Consider the following 10544-nt stretch of genomic DNA (forward strand, 5'->3'; position numbering starts at 1 on the left):
TTCCCGCCATAATGCATGCAATGAGAAAAGCTTTCTCAATGCCTATATCAGTCTCATTTCTTGACGGTATCAGTCGAGAGGTGATCCTTCTTGTATATTTTGTGCACAGGGTTGATCCAGGCAGGGGTCCCCTTTGCTATCACAGATGCTATCCAACTCCGCTCATTCTCCCGGTTTGCCCACGTGGCGGTATATTCAGCTGTGCTCGGCTCCAGTTAGGGATGTAAAACTCATTTATAGTCTCATCACTGCAGAGCACACTCTTCCCCCGAACTAACACAGTATCACAGAAAACCCTGTTGCGCTTGTGACGAGTAGTCCTGAAGGCTCCATAGGAGGCATAAAATTCACAGACAATGGTTTCATTATATTCATCAGGAAGCTCCGTAAAGCACTCCCATTTTCTTGACTTGATGTTCTCCCAGATGTGGGGGTACTGCTCTTGTAGCCCATTCATACTCAGTTATTTTTCGGCCAGGATTTTTCGTTTGTTCAGCCCTTCTCTATAAAGCTCCCTGGACCCTTCAACCCCAACCCTGAGCTAAAAGTCATCTCCTCATTTCCTTCTTGCCTCAGCTTGTAGGTCAACTTCGGTCAAGGTCTCCTCCTTATCAGATTGGGAGGGACATGTAGCAGTAGGATCTGGTCGCGGACGTTTTGCTTGTTGAGTTTGACGACTGGAGGATGACCTTTTCTGGGCTGAGGCTGTATGTTTCTTTGGAGCCATATCTGCACAAAAGTAAAATGTGAGTGACATGGTAGGCAACAGTGAAAAGAAAACAGAAAAACTCAAGAAAAAAATAAGAATGCGATAGGTTATGCGGTCCCATAACCACTATGCGGACCACAAACTTGTCGCAAACTCTCAAGCTCTTCAAATGATCTAAGTATGCGATGGGTATGCTATGCGGTTCGCATAACCATCGCATACTTGATTGCTTAGAAAACCAAGTCACAAAAATGCGATCGCAAATTCCACCGCAAGGTGGGAAGTGTGACTGCAAATCTGCCGCAGAAAGCATGTTATTAAACTAGGTGTTCTGTGTCAGTATGCAGTGACTTTGCGATCTGCATATCAATTATGCAATCGCAAATTCGCCGCATTTGGTCATCTTCCTCAGCCATCTAAGGTTCACTTATTCGGCAGAAATGCGGACCGCATTTTGATTATGCAAGCCGCAAACTTCATCGTTCCCAACGATTGAACTAAACCCTCAACAATGGCGGTCCTAATATTTACTACCCAGCACCCCAAAACACATTACTTAACAAACATCACATTATGAACAGACATCTAACTACAAAACATAAGCAAGAAGAAAGAAAGAAAAAGAGCCATGAAACAACAACAGGAAAAACAAAAACAAGAACAAATGTACAAACTAAAGCTGACAATAATGGAATTGGGACAAAGAAAACATAACAGTGACGGGTTTATGAGCACACTTGGAAGATTAGTTCACGCACTAGCCATTTTGCCTTCTCCGTTCCTTTTCTCTTTTTTTTTTCGTTTTGTTTTGTTTTTGATAAATAAACAAAATTCTTTTGTTTGTTTTGAATGAAGAGATGCGAGGGGTATACCTGACTGATTTGCGGTGGGTAAGTCACCGCATAATACACTATGCGACCGCATAAGTGTTATGTGGTAGAATCAAGAGAGTTGCTGGAGGGCCAAAAATGCGGTGCACTATGCGATCGCATAGTGAAAATGCGGTCCGCAAAGTGCACCAACCTGTCATATTTTTATCACCAATTTTATCCAAACACGCTGTGTTGGTTTGCGACCAAAATGAGGTCTGCATAGTGAAAATGCGACCGCATATGTGTAGCAAACTACCCAAGGTAATTTTTCTTCCCTTTCTTATGTAATCTTACCCTGTGTTATGATCTTTTGAATCCCCTGCATTCTAACACACACTTTAAATTGCTCAATTAAATCTATCTAACAAAAATTAAAAATTTAAAGGCCAAAAAATGGGTGTTACCACACATGGGTTGCCTCCCATGAAGCACTTGATTTAACATCGCGGCACGACGAAGTTGGAGTTGTTTGGATTCACTTATTGGTCGGGCACGGACCATCTTTAAGAGCCAACTAGTCCACCAAATATTTTTCTCCATCTGTGCCCAAGTAGTGCTTGACTCGCTGGCCATTCACTTTGAAGGTTCGGAGCCCATCCTCTGATTCTAGTTCCACAGCTCCAAAAGGAGAGACATTGACCACCTTGAACGGACTGGACCATTTCGATTTGAGCTTTCCCGGAAACAAGTTGAGCCTTGAGTTAAAGAGTAAAACCAAGTCACCCGACTTGAACTCTTTCTTCAAGATCTTTTTGTCGTGGACAAACTTCATCCTTTCTTTATACACAGATGCACTTTCATATGCATGGAAACGGAATTCCTCCATTTTCATTGAGTTGAGTTAACCTCAAATTTGCAGCTTCAGCCCAGTCCAAGTTCAACCTCTTCAGAGCCCACATGGCTTTGTGTTCTAGTTCTACGGGTAGATGACAAGCTTTTCCGAAGACTAACCGATAAGGAGAAGTGCCAATAGGAGTTTTGTACGCCTTGTGGTATGCCCAAAATGCGTCATCTAGCTTCCTTGACCAATCGGTCCTGTTTGCATTAACAGTTTTTGCTAGAATGCTCTTGATCTCCCGGTTGGAAACCTCAACTTGACCACTTTATTGGGGATGATAAGGTATGGCCACCTTATGCTTGACGCCATATTTCTCTAGTATCCCCATGAAAGCCTTGTTGCAGAAATGAGACCCACCATTACTAAGAATGGCTCTAGGAGTGCCAAACCGAGTGAATATGTTTTTCTTTAAGAATGCGGTCACACTTTTTGCCTCGTTGTTTGGTAAGGCAATTGCTTCAACCCATTTGGATACATAGTCCACAACCACCAAGATATATTTCATCCCACAAGAGCTTACAAAGGGACCCATACAATCAATTCCCCACACGTCGAAGATTTCTATCTCCATCACAAAGTGCATTGGCATTTCATGACTCTTGGAGATTGATCCTTTCCTTTGGCATTGGTCACAAGCCTTGACCATTTGATTGGCATCATGATAGATCAACAGCCAATAATAACCACATTCAAGCACCTTAGCCGCCGTTCGATTTCCCCCATGGTGACCCCCAACCGATGAATCATGGCATGCCTTTAGAATTAGCATAATCTCTTCTTCTGGAACACAACTTCTAATGATGTTGTCAGCACAAACACAAAACAAGAATGGTTCTTTCCAATAGTATTGCCGACAGTCTCTCAAGAACTTCTTTTGATAGGATTCCAATCCCTCTGGAATAAGGTGACTAACCAAGTAGTTAGCAATATCGGCATACCAATGAGCAAAAGTTCTAGATAGTGCCAATATGTGTTCATCCGGGAATGCATCGTTGATTTTAAGATCTCCCTTTGGCCTTCCTGCCTCTTCAAGCCTTGATAAATTATCTGCTACTTGATTTTGAGTTCCCTTGCGATCCTTGACCTCGAAGTCAAATTCTTGCAACAACAAGACCCAACGAATCAACCGAGGCTTTGCATCCTTCTTTGCGATGAGATAGCGAAGAGCAGCATGATCTGTGTACACTATCACCTTGGATCCCAACAAATAAGCCCAGAACTTCTCAAAGGCATAGACAATGGCAAGACGTTCTTGCTCAGTCACCGTGTAATTCATTTGCACCCCATTGAGTGCCTTGTTTGCATAATAGACCGGGTGGAGAACCTTGTTGTGATGTTGGACAAGCATTGATCCAATAGCTGCACCACTGGCATCACACATGAGCTCGAAAGGAAGAGGCCAATTGGGTGTGACAATAATAGGTGCCGTGGTGAGCCTTTTCTTTAATTCCTCAAAGGCTTTGAGGCATTTCTCGTCAAACACAAATTTGGCATTTTTCTCAAGGAGTTTGCACATAGGATTTGCAGTCTTGGAAAAATCCTTGATGAAACGCATGTAGAACCTGGCATGCCCCAAGAAACTTCGAACACCTTTAACGGAAGTAGGATGAGGAAGCTTGGAAATAATTTCGATCTTTGCCCGGTCAACCTCTATGCCATGTTTTGAAATTTTATGCCCCAATATAATACCTTCATCCACCATAAAATGACATTTCTCCCAGTTGAGCACAAGGTTGGTCTCTCCATATCTCTTAAGCACTTGTCTAAGATTGTTAAGACAATGCTCAAAAGAGTCACCTACCACCAAGAAGTCGTCCATGAAAACCTCTAGAAAATCCTCCACCATGTCGGAGAAAATGGTCATCATACATCTTTGAAAAGTAGCTGGAGTATTGCACAAACCAAATGGCATCTGGCTAAAAGCAAAAGTTCCATAAGGGCTAGTGAATGTTGTCTTCTCTTGATCCTCCAATGCGATGTAAATTTGGTTGTAACCGGAATATCCATCAAGAAAGCAATAGAATGACCTTCCCGCTAGCCGATCAAGCATTTGATCAATAAAAGGCATAGGGAAATGGTCTTTGCATGTGGCACTATTGAGCTTTCAATTATCCATACACACCCTCCATCCGGTCACTGTTCTTGTTGGGATGAACTCATTTTTATCATTTTCAATCACGGTCATGCCTCCCTTTTTCAGCAGACATTGCACCGGGCTCACCTAAGAACTATCAGCAATAGGATAGACTACCCCGGCATCCAACCACTTGATGATTTATTTCTTTACTACCTCTTGCATGGACGGGTTCAACCGTCGTTGATGTTCCACACTTGGTTTCGTCTCACTCTCCAATTGGATCTTGTGTTCTGAAATTCCGGGGAGAATCCCTCGGATATCCACAATTGTCCATCCAATAGCTTGCCTATGCTCCTTCAAGACTTCCAACAATTGTTCTACAAGCACATCATTCAACAAAGAAGAAACGATTACCGGTAAAGTATCATTTGAGCCAAGAAATTTATACCTCAAGTGTGGTGGAAGTGCTTTGAGCTCTAGTTGCGGTGGCTCAATAATATAAGGTTTTGCGGGAGGAGTGGATCTATTCTCCAAGTCGAGAGAGAGCTTTTCCAGAGCATAAGTGTAGGACCCAAGCTCCTCCAATGCATTTACTGATTTCATATATCCTTCCATAACTTCACCATCAAAGTTCACCAAAATAGCCGCCAATGCCTCACCAAGGCATTGTTCTTCCATCTTCAATTCAACCGCATATTCCACTTCATCAACAACATCAACCACCGAGTGCTCTCATATTCATGTGGTAGTTTCATACCCTTGCTTGCTTGGAATCTGACCTCTTCATCACTCACACGAAATTTGATCTCATTCCATTCCGAATCCATTAATGCTCTTCCTGTGGCTAGGAATGGTCTTCTCAAAATGATAGGGATCTCTTTGTCAACTGCACAATCAAGGATTACGAAATCGGTGGGTAAATGAAGCTTCCCCACTTTAACAAGCACATCATCAACAATTCCCACCGGTCACTTTATGGAGCAATCAGCCATTTGTAATCTCATATTTGTGGGCCTTGGCATACCTAACCCCACTTGCTTGTAAATGGCAAGAGGCATCAAGTTGATGCTAGCCCCATTATCGCAAAGGGCTCTTGCAAAATCATGTGCCCCAATAGTACAAGGACCGGTGAAAGCTCCCGGGTCTTCTTTCTTTTGAACGGTAGATGTTGCAACGATGGAACTAACCCGAAGAGTCACATTCACCACTTCATTTTTTTGGTGGTCCTCTTCTTAGTAATCAAATATTTAACAAAACCCGGCATCTCTTGAAATGCTTCCACAAACGGAATATTCACTGATAATTGCTTGAGAATGTCATAGAACTTTTCGAGTTTGCTATCATCAACCTTCCTAGCAAGTCTTTGAGGGAATATAGAAGGAGGTCTAGGAATAGGTGGTGGAGTTTTTGGTGTCTCTTTTACCTTTTCCTTTACCTCTTCCCGATTTTCTTTTTGCACTTTCAACTCTTCCAGAACCTTGTCAACTTCAACAACACTTGGCTCTTCAACCTCAACTTCATGTTTGGACTCTTCAACTTCAACCACTTTTTCAGTCCCTCCTTGTAGTACCTTCCCACTCCGAGTAATAATCGCCATGACATGAGAAGTTGGGCCACTCCCACTACCATTGGGGTTTGCAATTGTGTCACTTGGAAGTGTCCCTTTTTGCTTCGGATTTTGTTCCCTAGAGAGTTCTCTCATTTGCATATCCAATTTTTGAATGGATGCGGTATGAGAACCAACGAGCTCGGTCATATTCCTCATATAAGTGTCAGACTTCTATTGATTTTGCAATACCCGTTCAAGTATGCCTTCCAACTTAGACTCACTTGAGGAACCTTGATTTGAATATTGACCCTCTGGAGGAACATAAGGGTTTGAACTCCGATTTGGAAAGTTGTTGTTGTTGTTGTTCCAATTACCTTGATTTGAGCCGCCTTGGTCATTTCTCTACTGTTGGTTGCCTTGCCCTTGCGGGTGAGGCCTCCATTGATTTTGTTGTCCTTGACCTTGGTATTGTTGCCTTTGATATCCTCGTTGAGAGTTGTTGACATAGTTTTCCTTCTCAAAGTCTTCATTTGATATGGGTTGCACATCTTCCACCATATTTACTTTCTTTGTTTGGCTTTCTGTGAACATCTTTGTCAATAGATTGACATTTGTGGCAAGCCCTGCAGTCACTTGATCCCTCTCTTGGTTTTCCTTGATCATGGTGGTCAAGGAAGGAGACCCATATGCAATTCCACATGTGGTGTCCTCTATGTGACATGCTTGATTATGATTCACCATTTTGTCAAGTATTTGTATGACCCTTGCGAATGATTTGTCCATGAAAGATCCGTCAGCTGCATTCTTGGCTATAGATTGATTCATAGGATCCAAGCCCATGTAGAATTTTTCCAACAAGATAGAATCCGGAAAATCATGGTTGGGAGACCTCACTAAATATAACTTGAACCGATCCCATGCCTCATGTAGATGTTCTCCCGGTACTTTCTTGAAAAAGAAAATTTTATTCCGGAGCTCAGATTTCTTACTTTGCGGGAACCATTTAGCTAAGAATGCCCGGACAAGTTCAGGCCAAGAATGAATGGAGTTTGGTGGCATATTCTGAAGCCATTTCCTTGCGTCCCCAGCTAGTGAGTACTTGAAGCACCTCAACCTTAGAGCATCATCCGAGACGTTGTTCTGCTTATGCATCGTACACACACCCAAGAAGTTTCTAAGATGTTGTGTTGGATCATTATCAGTGAAATTCCAGAAAACCCCTCCGCTTTGAGCATAAGGATTAAACCTTATTCCACCTTGAAAGTTGCAGCACCAACAATAGCATTTGTATCCTCAATATACTCCTCTATATTCGCAAAAGGATTTTCTTCCATTTCCGCCTCCATTTCTTCTTCATATTCGGCCATGTTTTCCTATCAACACCAAGCAAAACAAGCAAAGTGTGATGGAATAGACTAAGACATAAAGTAAAGAACACACTAATTAGTAATTTCAAAATCGTATTCCTCGGCAACGGTGCCAAAATTTAAATACGCTCAAATTACACTTTAATTAAATAGTGTAAGGTGGTCGGTGTCAAATATAATAACCCAACAAGGTTGGGGTCGAATCCCACAGGGAATAGGTGTGAAAAGGTTACTCAAATAGTGTATTACTTGACTAAAGTCGTAATTCTATTCGGTTGATGGTAACAAGAGTATGAATTGAGTTTGGTTTGAAGAAATAACTAATTGTGATATTGAGAGTGTAAGTAATTTGATTAAAGAAACCAAGGTTGTGTCCCCTGCAATGAAGTGTAATGTTATCGGTGTTAGTATGATATATTTTTAATTGAAGGTTCTTTTGATTTGCATATTATTTCTAAATGACTACCCAATATTTTTCAATAGTTGGGTAATATTTCCTCTTTAAGATTTTTCCAAATGTAAAAGAGTTGCAATTAAGAATATTCAATATATGCCAAATAAAACCCACTTATTCATAAGCGATTCTATTAAACAAGGTTTAAAGCCTTGAGTCTTTGATATTTACTTCTACCAAATTCCAACCCACTTTCCCAAGAAAAGTAAGAATTTAATGGCACTTGTTAACATTTGCAACCACCAACAATAAATGAAGAATGAGAAGTAAATAAATATCAACTAACCATTATACATATAGTCAATGTTAAACATCCATTAACATAACACTCATTTAGGGTCCACAACCTTAGAATTTAAAGTTAGCTACACATACTAAAATACAAAAGGAAGAGAATATTTAATGCCATAAAGCTTACAAAGTGATAGATTCTTAACCCAAAAGCTTCCAAAAGAGAGGAATATTAAAGCCTTGTATTGTAGCTCCAAAATCAGACAAGATGCCCCCTCAAAATCCCAATAAATCTATTTATAGTGGGTCAAAACTCGGGACAAAATTTGGACAAAAATACCCTTTCCGGTTAAATATGCGACCGCATATCCGTCACATAACAGACATGCGGTCCGCATTCTTTACATAACCATCATATCTTCAAACCCTAGTTTCCAGGCCTTCATCGCATCGATGTTCTGCGGTCCGCATTGCAGATATGCGATCGCATTTCGCATCGCATTTTCTACCTTCAGCAATCTTCATGTCGAGTTTGTGGTCCATTATGCGGCTCACAAACAGGTTATACAATCGCAGATTGGACCGCATTTCTTGCACAGGACTTTGCCCAGAAATCTGTTGTGGTTTGCGATTCCCTTGCGCATTTTGCGGCTCGCATGTTGGATTTGCGATCGCATATCCACATTTGTGATGCCTTTTTGCTCTTTTCTTGTCTCTTTGTGGCTTTTTGATTTCATTTCCATACTCTTAAGTCCTTAAACCTCATACACTGCAAAAATATTAAAATTACATAAGTATAAAGATAATTGCATTTAAAACAAGCTAAAATCTAAGCAATTTGTATTAAATATGCCGAAATTCTCCGGCACATCATGGACCAAAAAATTAGAGGTCACCTCTCTGTCTACAGTGAGACGGTTCACTAGATGTTTATTATTGACAATTTGGCAATATAGTGTGTGAACTGGAATGAATACATGGTTTACACGTTTATTATAAGTAAGAAGGCATGTGAACTGGAATACTAATGTAATATCTTCAGCTAATACCTATGGCAAAAAGATTTGCACCAATAGATTTATTTATTTTGCATAATGAGCAAGTGACAGTGAAAATAGAGAAAGAACTTTCTTCACTTATAAGCGGGGGTCAATTTTTCCTCAAATATTACCGCTTCTACTTCATCAAAACTTGCTTAAATCATCACGTGAACACTTTCTCAATCTTTGGTATTAAACAATATCATCAAATACTATTTTTACTTCCTATTCTTAACATCACAACTAGCCTATGTTATACCAAACGAAAAATACTACAACACAATTATATCCCTTTTCCGCCTTTGGTATTTTTTTGTAATGGACAAGTATGACCTACTAAAGCCCAAAAACAACATAGTAACAAGCAACACTTTTCATTGTTTTGAGCTGAAATTATGACATCAAGAAAAGTAAAATTAGGAATAAAGAAACAAACTTTATCAACTTACGTATTTTTGAGACTCGTAAACAAATGATAGAATAATATGACACATAAGGAGTCAAGAACATAAGCATCTCTAATATTTCTATAAATAGAGTCATGTTTGAAAATAACAAATTTGCTCGTTTCGTTTATGCCATATGGATCATGCCAAAAGAAAGAAGGGATAGCCTTAACATACCTAGATTAGGAAAAGACCCGTATGATATTCTGGAGAAAGATTGTACCTCAAATAAATATAATCATGTGCTAAACAACAAAGGGTACTCTTATTTTGTCAAAATTCCTGCTTTGCTTTGCACTCTTGTTTCTCAATTTCGAATATCCCGTGATTGATGAAGAAGATGTTATCCTTTGGAGGACTAAAATCCTTTTAAATGTTTGATCTCTTATCGCTGAGTAGACCCTTAGGATTCACTTATGGTGATGCCTAATGGTGGCTTAGTTTGTACGATAAGCTCTTGTCTAAGTTACATCTAAATTCAAAGTGAAACTAAGATTCTACATCCTTATTCTATGGCACAACTCATCGAAATATTTAGAGGAAAAGGACTGTGACACCTAACCTAATATGACTCAAGAGTCATATGTTGGGTCAGTTGCTAGCTGCCACGTGGGGTAGGGTGGAGATTTGTTAATCTTTATCTACTTATTAAGTAATTAGGTAGTGTCACGTACTCGATAATTAATCAATTATCCGCATAATTAAGATTTATCTTAATTTACTTAAAATATTACTCACTTTTAATACACTTTATATCCTACTATCATGGTCATGTGGTACCATATAAAATTAATACATACGCTATTATTTCATTAAAACAACCATGTAAAAATACATATATTTTCTCAATATTCTAATTTCCTAGTCTTATATAAAGAGTACAAATTTTTCGTATGCTTAATTTTTAAAATGGTAACAAGATAACCTTCTTTTCTTGTGAGAATATAATTTACATCTTTAT

The 10544-nt window shown here is 39.7% G+C and overlaps 1 long non-coding RNA gene across 1 annotated transcript; it reads right to left on the reverse strand.

Moving 5' to 3' along the window:
• Nucleotides 1–8115: 8115 nt before the first annotated feature.
• LOC142174747 (uncharacterized) lies at nucleotides 8116–10109 on the reverse strand. Its single transcript, XR_012703795.1, has 2 exons — nucleotides 9761–10109; nucleotides 8116–8866 (listed from the first exon to the last, which is right to left on the reverse strand). It is a non-coding gene; the product is annotated as an uncharacterized LOC142174747 (long non-coding RNA).
• Between the last annotated feature and the right edge of the window lie 435 nt (nucleotides 10110–10544).

Source organism: Nicotiana tabacum, chromosome 3, assembly GCF_000715075.1.
Source record: "Nicotiana tabacum cultivar K326 chromosome 3, ASM71507v2, whole genome shotgun sequence".
NCBI classification, from domain to species: domain Eukaryota; kingdom Viridiplantae; phylum Streptophyta; class Magnoliopsida; order Solanales; family Solanaceae; genus Nicotiana; species Nicotiana tabacum.